The sequence below is a fragment of the Tiliqua scincoides genome, chromosome 12 (genome assembly GCF_035046505.1).
Source record: "Tiliqua scincoides isolate rTilSci1 chromosome 12, rTilSci1.hap2, whole genome shotgun sequence".
Taxonomy (NCBI): domain Eukaryota; kingdom Metazoa; phylum Chordata; class Lepidosauria; order Squamata; family Scincidae; genus Tiliqua; species Tiliqua scincoides.
Genome location: NC_089832.1, coordinates 12,666,454 through 12,684,167, shown reverse-complemented (window position 1 = coordinate 12,684,167; position 17,714 = coordinate 12,666,454). Strand labels below are relative to the sequence as shown.

At 44.7% G+C, this 17,714-nt stretch overlaps 1 pseudogene; it reads right to left on the bottom strand.

Annotated features, from left to right (window-relative positions):
* Nucleotides 1-1,957: 1,957 nt before the first annotated feature.
* LOC136663319 (5S ribosomal RNA) lies at nucleotides 1,958-2,077 on the bottom strand (annotated as a pseudogene).
* Between the last annotated feature and the right edge of the window lie 15,637 nt (nucleotides 2,078-17,714).

The window sequence follows — 17,714 nt, the reverse complement described above, 5'->3', positions numbered from 1 at the left end:
TCTCTGGATTGAGAAAGTAGGAGGGGGACAGAGAGGAAGAGGAAATGGTGAAGGGAAGAGAGTGCTGAGCTAGAGCACTAGAGAGAGGGAAGGGCAGAAGCTGGCACATCATCGGGTAAGGGGAGCAGAATTTGGCATGATGCTTCAGGTTGCAGAATGTCTCGGGTTAGCCCTGACACTAGCTCTTCTTCATCTCATGCTATTTGCTTATATGATCGAAGTTTGATTCTTGACTGTTACATTGAAGACTCCTAGAAGAGAGACGGTGATCAGTTGAACCTGTTTCTCCTGACTTTAGTCCTTATGTGCATATGAATAAGGACCATTGCTCAGTTGTAAGGCACATACCCTTCATGCACCCTGCCATACTCAGCAAGGATCTTTTGTTTGCTTGTCTAAGTATCAAAGGGGTGACATATAGTGGTCTTTAAAAATCTGTGCCAACCTGAGGACTCTTGGGCGGGCAGAGCTGGTTGCATGGAGTCTGGAGTGCTACCAAAGTATCAGAGAGGTCTTGATTGAGGGCCTTCAGCAGACAGTTTCAGACATCTTACTCCCAGAATCCCTAGCGTAGTTCTTGGGCAGAAGGGGGAGATACTGACCTTGTCTTTGTTGGACAGTAGCATAATCCAAACAAGGGTTAGAAAAGGGTTCTGAAGAACTGAAAGGGGCCTGGCTGATTCTACTAAAAAGGAGAAGTTCTGAAGTCTAAACCACTTTTGAATACAAGCAACTATAGAAGCAGATTGTATCCCTCCCCTCTGAAAGATAACAAAGCCATAGCATATGTCCTCATGTTTCTTTTACATTTGAGCTTTCATGTAGATGAGCTCATCATAAATAACATTTTGCATCTCCTTGATGTCCCATGTTCTTGTGGGACACCACGTAAGAAGAGATGATGTTTTAACGTCTTTTATGCTTTTGCATTCTCTTTTGGTTTGGCGTGTTCTACTGCCCCTGTTTCCTTGAGGGTTGTGGGAGGTTACAAAGAAATCTGAATTTAATAATGCATGGAGCACCCAGGAGAACACTGCCCCTTCATGTTTGCCACGGATCTTCCAGAGGTGACCTGCTGAACGTTGCGAATCTGGGATGCACAAACAGAGCCAAGCCAGATGTGCTTTGTTCACTTATTTTGACAATTATAGTTCTCTTTAATTATTTACAGGAAGACGACACGCTGCTCCAGTAAATGCTCTGGAGGAAATTTTGTAAAAAAAAAAAAAAATGAAGTCTTAAACATTATGGCAACTTCCTTGGGCTTTCAATGTTTGCTGAGAAAACAGGGGAGAGAGAGAGAAAGAGAGGAACAGCACAGCTGAAGTGGTGGGTAACTGGGGGCCACCTGACCCATGTAACTGCAACAACCCCGTCATTGTGTCACCCCCCCATGCCCGCACAGTCACCCCCTCCTCCATGCATGCACAGGTGGACCCCAGAAACAGCTACATTTGGAGCTGCATGGAGACCATGGTAGGCAGGAGGGTTCATTTTGTGACATTTGCTGCACATGTTTGGTGAGTGCTGTCACCTCCCCTGTAGAGATGGCAGAAACCACCACTCCACCATGGGGGGGGGAATGCACTCCTCTGCCCTGGTTTAGCTATGCCACTGAAAGAGTGTCATTATTTGGGACAGTTATGGAGTAAAGGAGCATGTCTTCATTATCTGGATGCCTTCTTGAAGATCAAGTTTTCCTTGGCAATGTTGGGGACCTGGTGTTTCTTTTTGATGCTTCTATAGAAAATGGTTGGCAACCTTCAGTCTCGAAAGACTATGGTATAAGCCTACAGCACCCGGTATTCCCAGGCGGTCTCCCATCCAAGTACTAACCAGGCCTGACCTTAGCTTCCGAGATCATGGTATAAGCCTACAGCATCCGGTATTCCCAGGCGGTCTCCCATCCAAGTACTAACCAGGCCTGACCCTGCTTAGCTTCCGAGATCATGGTATAAGCCTACAGCACCCGGTATTCCCAGGCGGTCTCCCATCCAAGTACTAACCAGGCCTGACCTTGCTTAGTTTCTGAGATCAGACAAGATCAGGCATGTGCAGGGTAGAAGAGGCAGCAGCAAAGCTCTTTCTCCATGTTGCTTTTCCTCTCTAAACTCACCTCTCCCTTTCCCCTTTCCTCTGTCACCACTATCATAGCTAAAAGGAATGTGAAATAGTCATGCTCCATATCTCCTCATCTCTCATCTCTGCAGAACCTCAGGGTCTCTTGCGGGAAAGTCCTCATTTGGTTTTCAGTTCCTGATGGGTCAAAGAAGTGGAGTGGACTGTTTCCAGTTTGAGATGTGGGTCTGATGGCAGGTTGATGCTGGAAGTGAGCTAGAGATAAGGAGATGAAGGGGGAGGCTGGAACATAGGAGAGCGGTCTGGAATATAGAGCAGGGGCAGAGAGCTGGCATGGAAAGGAAGCACAGAACACAAGGCAGAAGATGGGGGGGGGGTTGGCTCTTGAGATAGCTCTGTTGCTATCGCAACAGACTTGCAGGTGCCAAGGTGAGACCGAAGGGCTTATAAGGATGACAGGGAGCCATACTTTTCCTGGATGCCGTTGAGTCCAGGGCCTGGATCTGCTCCGTCTTCTTTCTGAGTAGGCCCAAAAGAATTGACACCTTAGATAGCTAGGTAAGCATCTCTTTGCTGGTTTCAAAACATCTCCCTGATTTGGTGCTGCTTTCACTCTCAGGGTGACAGGTGTGATAGAGGTCTGAAGTGGGTCCAGGTATCCCAAAAAGGTGATGCCATCTCCCTTGGGAACTCAGGTTCCTCAGGAGGAATATCTACAATATAGGCACTCCCCCCCAGGGCCTTGGTTATCACAGGAACTTGTTTGCTGCATGGCTTGCCTGCAGGGGCTTTCTCCTCCCGTAGAGAAGAAATACTCAGAAATGGATATGGTTGGGTCCTGCAATGGTATCAGAAAGTGGAGACAATAAAAGAGCAACTTTCTGGATGCCTTGCACAGGAGGATACCCTCAGAAGGTTTTCACTTGCATAAATAAAATGATTGTGTAACCTCTTGGTCAATAATAGCAATATTTAGCAACTTTCTGTCCCTTGACATGTCCACGACGCTGCCCCCCGCCTGCACCATACCACCCCCACATACTTACCCAGTGCAGTGGAGCCTTGTGCAGCATTAGGGGTGACTCAAAACACCTTCTGAAGCTTCTGCTTCTAGGAAACTGGAAGTACTGACTAAGACCACATCGATAGATGCTCAGAAGGCTTCCCACACAGTCTGCAATGCTGCATGGATGCTGTCTTTGGGGCATTTGCCCCTGCTGCCCTCCAGGTCCGCCACTGCTTTCTGGCCATAGAGTTGTTTAATTGCCATCAGTACTATGAGTTGGTCCAGAATTGGCAGTAGGTTCACCTGGTAGCCAAGTTCCCTTTGCAGCTGGCCAAGGATGTTGATCTCTGATACCAACCCTCAGCCAGGGGGCACCTTTTTTTCTTCCATAATTTGAGCACCAGTCACTTGTTGGGTGATGATGTTTACAGAAGGTCTGAAAGCTGGATCATCTCAGCGATGTCATCGGGCTTTCACCTACCACATTGTCCCCAACCTCTCCAGGAAATAAAAAGAGACGGGGAAGAAGGTTGCATCAGTTTCCAAAAGTTCCTTGGATGTCTGATTGGCATTTGTTGCCGTTTGAACATAAGGTAGGAAATAGAACAACTCCTACAGATCTATCATCTGTTTCACATTCTGTAACACTTTAGTGGGGAGTCATTATTGTTCTAAAACTGGCAAGGAAGGATTTCGCTGCACACATGCAAATCCAAAGCAATCCGTTTCAAGAAACACATCGGAATTTATGTGCCAATAGAGACGGTAAACTGACAAAAAACAGAGATGAAAGTTCTTTAAACATTTCAGCTTTTTTCGAGATGCAAACATTTCAGTCTGCAGAATTTTTTTTGTCAAGCTGCAGCTGGAGAGAATCCTAAATGGCTCCCATGAAGACTTTAAAAACTCCCATTTCGCTTACCCGGTAAATATTCTACAGAGAACATCATGCTGCTTCGTTCCCACCGGCATTAACAACTGCCAATCTCCACGAATAGGTTTTAGCTCAGAAACGGCTTCAAATTCCCACGGCAGGCTTGAAATTCTGGATGTCTTGCGCAGCAGGACACCCTTGGAAGGTTTTCACTTGCATAAATAAAATGGTTGTTTAACCTCTTGGACAATAATAGCAATATTTAGCAATTTAGATAGCCCCTGCAAATGTGCGGTTTGATCATTCTCGCTATATATGTCTTTAAAAAGACACCTTTCTCTCTATTTGTTTTTGTCTGTGTTCGTGGAAATTGCATTTGTGCCATCATGACACTCATTCATTTTTATTTGCCAGTTGGTCCCTTTTATTTTTTTCCTGTTGGTTTCAACAGGCTGAACACCTTCAGTTTCTCCTGCCTAGAACTGTACCGTTTTCCAACCAATTGGTGTGAAATTTGCTAGTACTTGAGGATCCTCCAAGGGATCGAGCCTGCCAAATTTTATACACATAGCACCAATGGAATCTGTCATTCCATTTGTGGTTTTAATTGTTTGAATGTTTTCAGCACTGTTTTTATCGTATTGAAATATGGTTGTATGCCGCCTTGAGGCTCTTAAGCAGGGTGGAAAGGTGGGGTATAAATCTCTAAGACAGACAGACAGACAGACAGACAGATAGATAGATAGATAGATAGATAGATAGATAGATAGATAGATAGATAGATAGATAGATAGATAGATAGATAGATAGATGAGAAGGAAGGAAGGAAGGAAGGAAGGAAGGAAGGAAGGAAGATAGATAGATAGATAGATAGATAGATAGATAGATAGATAGATAGATAGATAGATAGATAGATAGATAGATAGATAGATGTACATCAATGGGGGGTGCATAAGTACAAACTCCACTGGATGACACACTTAGGAGGGGGTAGGTGACACCTCTACTGGCCAAAATTGTGAAAATCTTGGCAGTTGTGAATTATGCCATCATGTTATATATCATCTGATGAGTAATTTCATGCAGAATGCAATGAAACAAGCTGTGTTGAAATATCTGTATTCTAGCAAACGTTCTGTCCAAATAACCAGAAAAGGAAAGCACCACTGCCTTATGTAAGAAAAAAAATGGATTTCTTTAACCCAAAACTGACCAATGAGACTGATTGGGCTGAGAGCCAATGAGATGTTTTTGGCAGAGAACATAGCAGATGTTCTCCCATACAATCCGGCTCGTCCTCTTAGGTCATCAGAGAAGGCCTTTTTACAAGTGCCGCCACCTAGGGAGGTACATGGGGCAGTGGCAAGAAATAGGGCTTTCTCAGTAGTGGCACCAACGCTATGGAACTCCCTTCCCCTTGACTTAAGAATGGCTCCCTCTCTTGAGACCTTTCGGCGAGGCCTGAAGACCCTTCTGTTTAAACAAGTCTTCTGAGTTCTCGGCCTTTTTAACATCTTTTAATATTTTTTACAGGCCTGATTCTTTTATGATTTGCTGCTGCTCTATGCTCTTTTAACCTGTTTTTTATCTGACTGCTGTTTTTATGATATGTGTTAATATGTTTTTATCTGTTTTAAATTATGTTTTTTACTCTGTTGTAAGCCGCCTTGAGTCCCTTCGGGGAGAAAGGTGGGGTAAAAATAAAGTTGTTGTTGTTGTTGTTGTTGTTGTTGTTGTTGTTGTTGTTGTTGTTGTTGTTGTTATTATTATTATTAGCAGAGAACAAATAAGGTGTTAGTATGAGTCAGCTCTTATTTCCATGTCTCAGAGCTAATAGATGAACTTTTATTCAGTTGTGTGAGTTTCATCAAGTTGATTTTGGTTTGTGTGAGTTTCATCAAGTTTGGTTACTGATTTGTTGGGTGACCTGTACTGTTTTTAAATACATACATACATACATACATACATACATACATATTGTTAATGGAGTTACACCAACTCTAGTGATGCCACGAGGAGGTCCATGGGGGGGGGGTGACGCAATATGCTCTCACACTGGTTGACGAATACCCTAGCGATAGCTCTGGTGTACATCCTGAAAGCTTCTCAATGATTTCAGTGGTGAAACAAGCTCCATTTCTTCTGCTCCTGACTTCATTGTTTTCTAGCTAATTGATATTAAGCTTTCAGGAATTCTAGGAACCCTCCAGTAGATTATGCCTTGCAAATTTCAGACGGATAGGGCCAGAGTATCTTTTTAAGAGGACGTTAGAATGAACACATAGAGCAGTTCGTCACATAGAGACCAACCTTTTTCGTCTCACAGCACACTGACAAGGTAATGAAATTGTCAAGGCACACCATCAGTTTTTTTTACAATTGACAAGGCACACCAAGCTGTTGGTGGGATGCTCACATCCCCATAGGCCCTACTAACAAATGACTCTCCCGCAAACTCTTGCAGCACACCTGCAGACCATTCACGGCACACCAGTGTGCCACGGCACAGTGATTGAAAATGGCTGACATAGAGGTAGCCTAACTTCTTTGTACACTAACAGAAAGCAGAAATAAAACATTAGAACAGTGTATTGTTGAACCTGTGGAATCTTTACAATATCTGTTTCTTCAAATAAACAACACCATTTTAATTCCCCTCTACTACCCTGGGATGCACCTTCAACCTGTGGGTGAAAAACATGGCAGCGCTACAGTATTTATTTAGTGTGTCAAGGATAAACATTGCAGTTTAGTTTTTGTCCCAAAGTGCTGTGTTTTCTATGTGCCAGCAGGTTTTTATTTTGCCATGGTGGTCTGTTCCTAAGGACCCCCCCCATTCTAAATTGGTACTGTCCCTGAAGAGCTATATCACACACTATTTTTGACTGTGTAAATCAATCCTTAGAGAGCTACCAATAAAGTAAATCAATCCTTGGAGCTCTTAGCTACTGATAACGCAAAGGCACGCATTCCTAAACAATTTCCAAGCAAAACAAACATCGTGTTTGTTTTCAGTGACAAACGATGGCTCTTTGAGAGTTGCGAAAATTCACAAAAGCGCAACCTACAGGAGTGATGCCTGGATCTCCCCCTCTCCCCAGTCGATGATTAATGACTATGCTGTAAACTGATCGTCTGTAAAGACCCTATGGAGAAAAAAAAAAATCAGAATGAGTCGCTTCGTGTTCTGGGTATGTGCTGAACCATTTAAAAGCTGGGTTGTGTTAAAGAAGTGGACCCATTTTGCCCCCAGTAGTGGAGAGATTTTGAAATGCTGTGCAGTCTTTGCAAATTGGCTGCTTTTCTCTGCTTCCCAGTTAGAAGTCAGCCTTTCATAGAAGATTGAATGAGGGTACAGAATTTCATCTGACAAATGCTGGCAGATGCAGATTCATGGAAGCAGGTAAACTAATGATGCATTTTTTGGATAAAGGGATTCTTCCCCCCCCCCCTAATTGCACCCTAATTTTATGTTGCTTGATGGATGTGACTGAGTCCTGCTCAGCTCCAAAACCCCAAAGATGGTCATGGTGGGCAATCTTCAGTCTCGAAAGACTATGGTATAAGCCTACAGCACCCGGTACTCCCAGGCGGTCTCCCATCCAAGTACTAACCAGGCCTGACCCTGCTTAGCTTCCAAGATCAGACGAGATCGGGCATGTGCACAACCCTGGTGAATTAGGTGAGGCTGTAAGCCTACAGCACCCGGTATTCCCAGGAGGTCTCCCATCCAAGTACTAACCAGGACTGACCCTGCTTAGCTTCCAAGTTCATGGTATAAGCCTACAGCACCCAGTATTCCCAGGCGGTCTCCCATCCAAGTACTAACCAGGCCTGACCTTGCTTAGCTTCCAAGATCAGACAAGATTGGGCATGTGCAGGGTAACAGTTGCTTTTTTACACATTCCATGCAAAAATTCTCCATGATAATAGCTCTATGAACATATTATGGACAGTGTGGATAAGATTACATAGATTTGCTCTTTGACTGTACAACCCTGGCAATGATGTGTACATTTAGCCCCATACCTGCCATTGTCTGCTGTGATAAATGCTGAATGCAGAGAGACGTCCTCTTTGTGATTACAACCTGATTACACAGGAAGTCCTTTCCTGATTATCAACTGTGGGGGGGAGGGGGTCGTAGAGTACAATTGGGGCTTATTAATAGTACAACTTGGGTAAGATTAGTAGTCCAGTCAGAGTGGCTGCACCAGCTTTTTCTCTTTCTTAGTGAAATTTTCAAAGTCAATGGACTATCTCTGACCATAAACATAATGCTTATAAATAAACAGAAGAAAAGAATTGAATAAAATCTTCAATAAACAGAATGTTTTTGAAAAAAAATCTGATTGGACGTTGGTCTGTCAGATCATCATTGTCACAACATGATCCCTGATTGGGTGGAATCATGTCACCAAAACACCCTTTCTTCTTCTTCTTCTTCTTCTTCTTCTTCTTCTTCTTCTTCTTCTTCTTCTTCTTCTTCTTCTTCATCATCATCATCATCATCATCATCATCATCATCATCATCAGGACATTGAAGCAACAGTAAATCAGTAAACAACAGCTGCAAATAGGAATAAGCATGCATGGAAAAGTAAAAGGTAAAACCTCAACCCCAAACAGGTTGGAGTTTTTTCATGAACCCCAAACAACTACTTCTGCATTGAATATCACATATCAAAAATCATAAGAACAGCCCCTCTGGATCAGGTCATAGGCCCATTTAGTCCAGCTTCTTGTATCTCACAGCGGCCCACCAAATGCCCCAGGGAGCACACCGATAACAAGAGACCTGCATCCTGGTGCCCTCCCTTGCATTGGCATTCTGACATCACCCATTTCTAAAATCAGGAGATTGCACATACACATCATGGCTTGTAACCCATAATGGATTTTTCCTCCAGAAACTTGTCCAATCCCCTTTTAAAGGCATCCACATATCTCACCTGTCCCATGGCATACAAGTTCCCCTCCAAACTGCAACCCCGTTATATGAATCGAGGCTTGTAGTAGAAGAGTATATGAAGACAAAATAATGCAATGAAATTTTGAAATTGCCTTGCAAATCACAAGGTTTCCCACTGACAGCTTTGAACAACAGGTTATTATTGCATTGCACCATGTTGTTTATCAATCAGGCATTTATCATTTTCTCCCCTTTTTATGACTTTCTTGTGGACCTATTTAAACATGTGTCCAATCATGGTGAAAACCTGGAATTTCCATGTCCAATTTCAAAGGCAGTGAATGTTGTAGATTTCAGGAAGACTTCAAGGGGAACTGAGTGCTAACTCTGGCACTCGCTATACTGCCTGGTGATTGACGATGATCAAAAGATGGCAAGATGGAAAGAGAGAGGGGGGGCATATCCCTTGCTTTTCATTGCTTATCATGCTGGTTCCATGAATGTACATCAACATTTAAAAAAAATACATAAAAATCCAAAGAGGTACACAACCGCATTGAGGGAGAACTGCACGGTGATGTTTTAAAAGCACATCTGCTTTTAAAGGAAGGGTATGAAAGATAGAGCATTAATATCAAACCCCAATTATGTTCAACTCCAAAACTAAAGGATGTGAGATAAGAGCATTCCCTATCTGAAAGGAACCTGATGGGTGCTTATACATTTTTAAATAATGTTTACTTCTACAATGCGGCAATTGCTTTGGAAATTACCTTAGTACAACCACAGAATCCTATCTATTTGCAACATTATGAAGGAGCAGGCTGCTTTTATGTTTATTCGTGTCTTTTTGATATGCCATGGATTATATATATATATATTTTCCTAGCTTGAAAAAGTCAGAAAAAAACACATTTTTTTTATTTGGTCCCATTACCTCTAAGAACATTCACATCCAAGCACATGTTCTTCACTTCCATCTTTTTTTAACTAGCAGTTTTTGAATTGTCGAAGATGGAGAAGGTTGCGACAATCGTACTTATATATCTACCTGGATGAAGGTGTGTCTGTCCCACTGAACTACTCATTCCAACATTAGGGTTGTTAGAGGACTGACCACCAGAGCTGTTTCATTGACAAGCATTTGAACAGCGCCCTATCGAAAGCCGAAGCTTTGATATTGAGTGGGGCGAGACTTTTTGAGTGATAGAGAAGTCTGGAGACGGAGCATTTTGGCACTTCATGCTGAATATTTGCGACATCATCTCATAATATCAGGGAGCAACAGAAGCCATTGGGAGTGGAAATGTGTCTTTCACAGGCAAGCTATTAGTAGGTTGACGGAGGGGTGTTTTGAATCAAAGCAGGAACTGCAAAGCATGCTGTAGTTGCTCCCAATGCGCTCTGTGTCACCTGCTGCATTTAAAGAACCCACATGCACATGGATATTGCTGTCACTCCTCCCTCTGTGGGATCTCTTTACATAAAACAGGAAGTGTGGAGTATTTCCTGCTTTGATTAAAGAACCATATGGAGGAAGGGGCTAGGAAGAACGCTTATTCCACCTGCAGCAAAGGAGTGGGGGGGGGGGGAGGTTGTGAGCATCTGTTCATCACCCCCTCAACTCTAGCCCTAATCTACTACTTCAGTGGTTCCACAGTTTTAGTACCGGAACCCACTTTTTAGAATGAGAATCTGCTGGTACCCACTGGAAATGACATCATGACCAGAAGTGACATCATCAAGCAGGACAATTTTTAACAATCCTAGGCTGCAATCCTACCCACACTTTCCCAGGAGTAAGTCCCATTGACTATCATTGTTAAAAGAATATACTTAATAGCTTGTTAAAAGTACAGGCCTGTAACATTTCCCCAAATGCAGTCACATACCAAGGTGGCATCAAGTCTAATGTATTAAAAATAGCATATTGAAATGAATGGAGACCCACCTGAAATTGGCTTGCGACCCACCTAGAGGGTCCCCACCCACAGTTTGAGAAACACTGCACTACTTGATGTGAATGGCCTCATTTGCTTCATGGACAGGGCAGCCCTGCTGTTGGGCTACTCCATTAGTTCATGCCCTGAAATCTCAGTTCCCCTAGTGGACTCTGTATTTCTACGGGGTTCTCGTACAGATCCTATGACACGATCTAAGTTTTGCTTTTAAAACGCACACACACATTTTTTTTTTTTCCAAAACTAATTCAATACTTGAGCCAAAAAGAAAATAATTTCACTGTTTCCAAAACATATAGGGCACAGTCTTAACCCGGTCTACTCAGAGGTAAGTCCTATTTTGTTCAATGGGGTTCAGGAAAGTGTGGTTAGGATTGTAGCCATAGACATATGAACTATGTATGGGTTTGGGAAGTGTGGGGAGTTGGGGACAGAGGAAATTTCAAACTCTTCTGAGGAAACCGAATGTGTTAGACACCAACATGAAGTTAATCAGAGACAAAAAAAATGTGTCAACATTTGCTAATGCTCACAGATCGGAGCGCAGAGATTTTCACAGGTGAGAAATTGTTTGAATCTCATTACGGCTTGGCTCGTAAAACTGCAGGTGCTTTTCACATTCTGATTAATCTGATTTGTCTTCGGCAAGACTGCAGACACCTCGTGGGTCATTCAGGCTGAGATTCCTTCAGTTGGGAAAGCCCTGGAAGTCTCTTGATATTTCTCCAGAACAATAAAATTTCTCCTCCGCATTTGTTTGGTTGAGAAGAAACAGATGCAGAGAAGCATTTAGCGCAGAATAGACTTGCCTCAAGGAAAAATCAGTGTGGGTCACAACGTCCAATATGTCCAGAGCCCCACAGCTCTGTAGCTGCCCAGCCCTCGAACCACAGAATGTTGATGAGCCTTGGTTAAGGCACAGACCAAGGCTGCAATCCTATACTACATACTTTCCTGGGAGTAAGCCCCATTGTACACAATAGGGTTAGACATGGATTGTGCTGCAAAAGTCTCGCCCGGGATGAGATAAACTACAGATGATCAAGCGCTATTTTCAAAGATGACGAGGGCAAACTTGGGGACAATCTGCTTTTATAAGATTCCTCAAATATTAATCAAACTCAGCAACTTTAGAGTATTCCAAGTCCTTGGGGAAAATGAGGACGGTCTCCTGACTAAAGAGTCTTGCAGCCCAGTCCTAAACTCCCTGGGCATCCTCAGGTCCTCCCCTGCGATGGCACTGACTGCACTAACTGCCAAGTCCGGTGGCCACTGGAGGATCCCCCACCAATCACCAAAGATAGGTTAGTGGGAGAGGCAGGAGGGATGGTAGGAGGATGAAACAGGGGAGGGGAAGGGACAAAACGGGGTAGGAAGGAGGTGGAGTGAGCAGATCTGGCCCAGGAGGGGTTGGGATCTGTGGTGCCAGCACAGTCTATAGCCTAACCCCCTTCCTGGACCCGACCCTGTGGTGCGGGTCGACACAAACTTGCAATAGCAATTTAGCTGTCACAGATCCAGGCAGAACCCCTTGGGTAGTGACACAGAGGTTTACCTCCAGATAAGGGAACGATTATCCCCTTACCTAGAGGAGACTTCTGAAACTGCTCCCCCCATCCTAAGTTGCAGCACTCACCATTTTGGCACCACTACATCGACAGGGGGAGAAGGATAGGACTGGGCTGTTGGTGTATGAAGTGATAGATGGCCTGTCTGTGTTCTCAGAGCTGGAACTTTTAAAAATGGCATGCCTCCTTTTGTGTTTGTTAGTGGAGAGTCACTGTTCATTCCCAGTTCTTTCTAGATGTTTTATGGCATCAGCTTAGCTAGCCTTCTGTTGATCTTCTGGTCATTTCATATGTTCCCGTGTTGTTGTTTATCTTCTTTCAGCTCTTTTCCCTTACTACTTGTGGCCAGGGCTTTCTGCCCAGTTGCTTTTGCGTACCTGATGTTTTGATGTCCCCAATGTGCCCCACAGCATTGTTCCAGAACACACTGTAAACATGTGGCAGACACATTAATTCTTTCTGCAAATTACAATTCAGTGCTACGTTTTTGGGGGGGAAATCTGAACAATTGGGGATGCGGGTATGGATATCTGTGGTTAAATGCTCCTGCAGTCTTTCTCTCCACCCCAAAACTTTCCCAAATGGAGGTATGTTCAATTCAGTGAGACCCCCTCCACCTTACAGTTGGAGCTGGTAAAGTCGCTACACTACCTCACCAAGAAGACTTAGTTCATTCTGCAAGAGTGGAACCCCCCATGAAACCGAGATTCAACTATGGGCTTCAACATAGTCTTCCTAATTTTGAAAAGAGCCCATCTCTTGTTCTAAAGCTTCCTCCATGCTGTTAATTTCTTTGTTCTACTTTGCCCTAACTGTCCATCCCCTGAGAAGCAGAAGACCTCTTAGCTCTTTACTCACACACGAAAACAGGCTTTGAAAAATCACCCGTAGTGTTGTGGCTTCATTTTCAGACATCTGATGAATGAGGCTTACTTGCTAATGTACTGACCTATTAAAAAAATATCCTCTATCTGGCTATCTGTGTTCTTCTGTGTTTGGAATGGTTCATACATATCCGTATGCCTCTTGATTCCACTGGTAGACAACAACCTGATTGCATATGCAGTTCACCCCCCTTGATGTTGCATTTGTTGGGTGGCACTTGCGCATGAGCAAGACTGCTTCACACACTCTGTGCCTGCCAAAACATTTGAGGAAGAAAAATAGTCCATACACCAGTTTTTGAGCAGGTCCCTCAAAGCTGTGCAGCCATGTGGCTGTGCAGATCCAAGCTCAGTTATCCTGGAAGTCTGGTGAAGATGTATGACATCATCACTGGGCATCCAGAGATGCCACCAAGCATCATAAGGAAATAAGAAGAGCCCCACTGGATCAGGCCATAGGCCCATCTAGTTCAGCTTTCTGTATCTCACAGCGGCCTACCAAATGCTTTAGGGAGTAGATAAGACAGCAAGACACAACTTGTGCCCTCCCCTGCACCTGGCATTCTGACGTAGTCCACCTCTAAAATCAGGAGGTTGCACACACCCATCAAGGCTTGTAACCTGTAATGGACTTTTCCTCCAAAAATCTGTCCAATCCCCTCTTAAAGGCATGTAGGCCAATTGCCATCACCACACACTGTGGGAAGGAGTTCCACAGACTAACATCCAGAGACGCAGCCATGCAGACCCTTAGAAGGAACACTGCTTATGAATATTCCTGTAAGACATATGAAACTATCACTGGGTCTATCTGTCCCAATATTTTATACTCCAACCAGTAGTGGCTCTCTAAGATCGCAAGGGGAGTTCTGTTACCCAGTTGTATTCTATATGATCCTTTTAATTGGAATTCTAAGGACTGAAATTGGAATGGTCTACATGCAAAATAGTATAGCCTGACTGTCGATCATTTCCAGACCTCCAAGTGAAGGGGTGTCAAACTGGGGGCGTAGCAGCAGTTCTTCAATAAGATCAGAAATAGTGAGCAACTTTCTCCGTAAAAGACATTACCCACCACCACTTTCTACTGCAGTGCATAAATATAAAGAGAAATAAAAAGAGATACATAAATCAAAAGAGAAATATTGAGTGGTTCTAAGACACGTACTCACTTCATACAGAAGGACAATGAACCCAACAGGCCTGGATGAAATATACGTACAAGTGCAATCCAGAATTCTCTGTGTTCTACTGAATCAGACTACGAAGTTCAGTATTGTCTAGGTCAGCAGTCGCCAAACTCACGACCAACAGGAAAGCAGTCCCCATTTGGACAGGAGCTTACCATTCCAAACCCAAACCTAAACCTAAACCCAAACCCAAACCCAAGCCCAAACCTGGGCTCCTCCAAACCCCAGCCCAGGGTTGTATCCAAGCTTTGGGGAAAGCCCTCCACTCTGTGAGTGGAGCTTACCGTTCCACCTCCACGCAGCTTGTATTCTGAGTAGATCTGGGCACCTGGATACTCTGGGCAGTCACATCTGTTGCCCTGCATCTCAGAAGGCTGTGCAATAGGACATCCAGGCAGACACAATTGCCCAGAGCATCCTGGTGCCCAGATCTACTCGGAATATGAGCAGCGTGGAGGTGGAACGGTAAGCTCCACTCACAGAGTGGAGGGCTTTCCCCAAAGCCTGGATCCAGCCCTGGGCTGGGGTTTGGAGGAACCTGGTTCAGGTCACTATGTTTTCAGAGAAGATTCAGCTGATTTTCCCAGCCAAATCAGGAAATGTCAATCCTAATTAACAATGAAATCTGCTACACACAAAGCTTATGCTCTATCTCTGAGCTCCAATCCCCCCTCTAATATGAAGGGTTTCCGCAGCGAACATGCAAGTGTGTTCCTTGATAACCTAGTTCAGCGATTTTCAACCTTTTTCATCTCACAGCACACTGACAAGGCACTGATATTGTCAAGGCACACCATCAATTTTTTTGACAATTGACAAGGCACACCACACTGACAGCAGGGGCTTGCATCCCCCGTTGGCTCTACGGACGAATGGTCCTCTCCTAAACCCCCGCAGCACACCTGCAGACCATCCGTGGCACACCAGTGTGCCATGACACAGTGGTTGAAAATGGCTGACCTAGTTGCTGTAGCATGAGTTTCCTGACAGACTTCGCATAACGCCTTTGCAACAGCATTGAACTCCCATCAAGCACCAGCTCCTCGGTCTGAACCTGCACAAGCATTCGTGAGCAGAGGCTGAGAGGTCCATCGACCTCGTCTGATGCAAGGTCAACGTGAGATTCCATCCGAGCATTTCAACTGGCTCCGGTTGCAAGTCCCAGCTCTATTATGCAGTCGCAGAGCGAAGCCACCAGAAATTATATGTCCGCGCTGGCTGTGTTTTTGCAGTTTTACTACTGACTGGAGGGGGATGAAAACCTCGAGGATGAAACAGTTCCCAGTGTGTGATGACATACTCTATTTTGTAGGGAAATAATTGAATAGGAACCTCGCCACCTAAAGTTGTTAAGATTCTTTCAATCCGGCATAGCACATCGCCTCGCGATGCGCGTGGGGTCATCGCTTCCGTACTTGTCCTGCCTTTTGGCTGGCAGATTCATCCATCACAATGGTTGCTAAAACCTCAAAAGATTGCTTGAGGCCTGCAGCTCTTCAGACTTTATATATATATATATATAAATATATATATATGTATACCATCTGTAAACTCGCTCCTTCTGCTTTGTTTACTGGGGGGCTGTTGATGCATTTGCAGTGCTCATTATTAAACTTCACTTTGATTTGGGAAGCAGGCACAGTGGAACTCCTGCTGGGCGAACGTGTGCGTGCCTAATGCAAACAGGGAGGGAGACGGCTTGTCAGCTGCTCGTATTAATCAGAAGGAAAATGAATATGGCCATTACATATGACAGGCGGGTGTAAGAAACGGGTATGACCTCCTTGTATGCTGGCATAATTCCAAGCAGACCCAAGAGAGTTGCTCAAGACCAGGAAGGGGAATAGGATATTGGTGGCTTGCCCGACATGGATCCTGCTTCCTGTACCACTCTTCACCTTGTTCTGCCCCCACCCCATTGAACTCAATGAAACTTAGTTCTGAGTAGGCATGTATATAATTGCATATACATGTATATAATTGCATTATTATCAGGGTTCAAACCACAGTGTTGTTTGATAAACTCATTATATAAATAGCCAGCTATGGCCCGCTTGGAGGCAGGCTGTGCAGCATGGCCTTTCCCAGTTTGAAGAGACACTTGGCCAACAGTCTGAGGCTAAGAGGCAAAGAAGGAAGGCCCATAGCCAGGGAGACAGACCAGGGACATAAGAACATAAGAACAGTCCCACTGGATCAGGCCATAGGCCCATCTAGTCCAGCTTCCTGTATCTCACAGCGGCCCACCCAATGCCCCAGGGAGCACACCAGATAACAAGAGACCTGCAAGGCTTCCTGGGAATTGTAGTTAAGAACATAAGAACAGCCCTACTGGATCAAGCCATAGGCCCATCTAGTCCAGACTCCTGTATCTCACAGCGGCCCACCAAATGCCCCAGGGAGCACACCAGATAACAAGAGACCTGCAAGGCTTCCTGGGAATTGTAGTTAAGAACATAAGAACAGCCCCACTGGATCAGGCCATAGGCCCATCTAGTCCAGCTTCCTGTATCTCACAGCAGCCCACCAAATGCCCCAAAGACTGCACTTGCTCCCGGTGTGGAGGGGATTGTCACTCCCGGATTGGCCTTTCCAGCCACACTAGACGCTGTTCCAGAACCACCTTTCAGAGCGCGATACCAGAGTCTTTCGAGACTGAAGGTTGCCAATACAAATATACATTTGTATATCTTATCATCAAGCCTGCCTGACCCCTGTTCTAATTCAAATCAAGAACCTAAATTCATTACTGGAACGAGGGTGAAGGGCCACAGCACATAATCCCCCCCTTTTGCCCGGCACACTCTGCATGCCAGGTAAGGGTGGGAAATAGGGGTAGCCTATTGGCTGTATTATCCATGGGTACAGGGTGGGCTTGGTGCCCAAAAGGCTCCTTACCTTCTGATTCCAGCCTGCTGGTTTTCCTGAGCCCCAAGGACATTCTGAGAGTAGCTAGTCATGCTTTGGGGGGCCAGGTAGGAATTGCTTGACATCATCCTGATTGGCTGTGGCTGGCAATTTTGTCACCTAGCCGAGACTGCCATGGTGTGGGTGTTGGGTTTATTGTCCCTATTACTTGCCTTTGGTAGCTTTGGCAGGTTACATGCTGGCAGGGTAGATAGGGTTGTAGGGAATCGCATACATCTGGAGGTTAGCAGGGTCAGGGGGTGAGCCAGGACTGCTCAGATGATACACATCCAGGTTGTTGAGGCTGGCTGGCAAGGCTGGAGCAAACAAAAA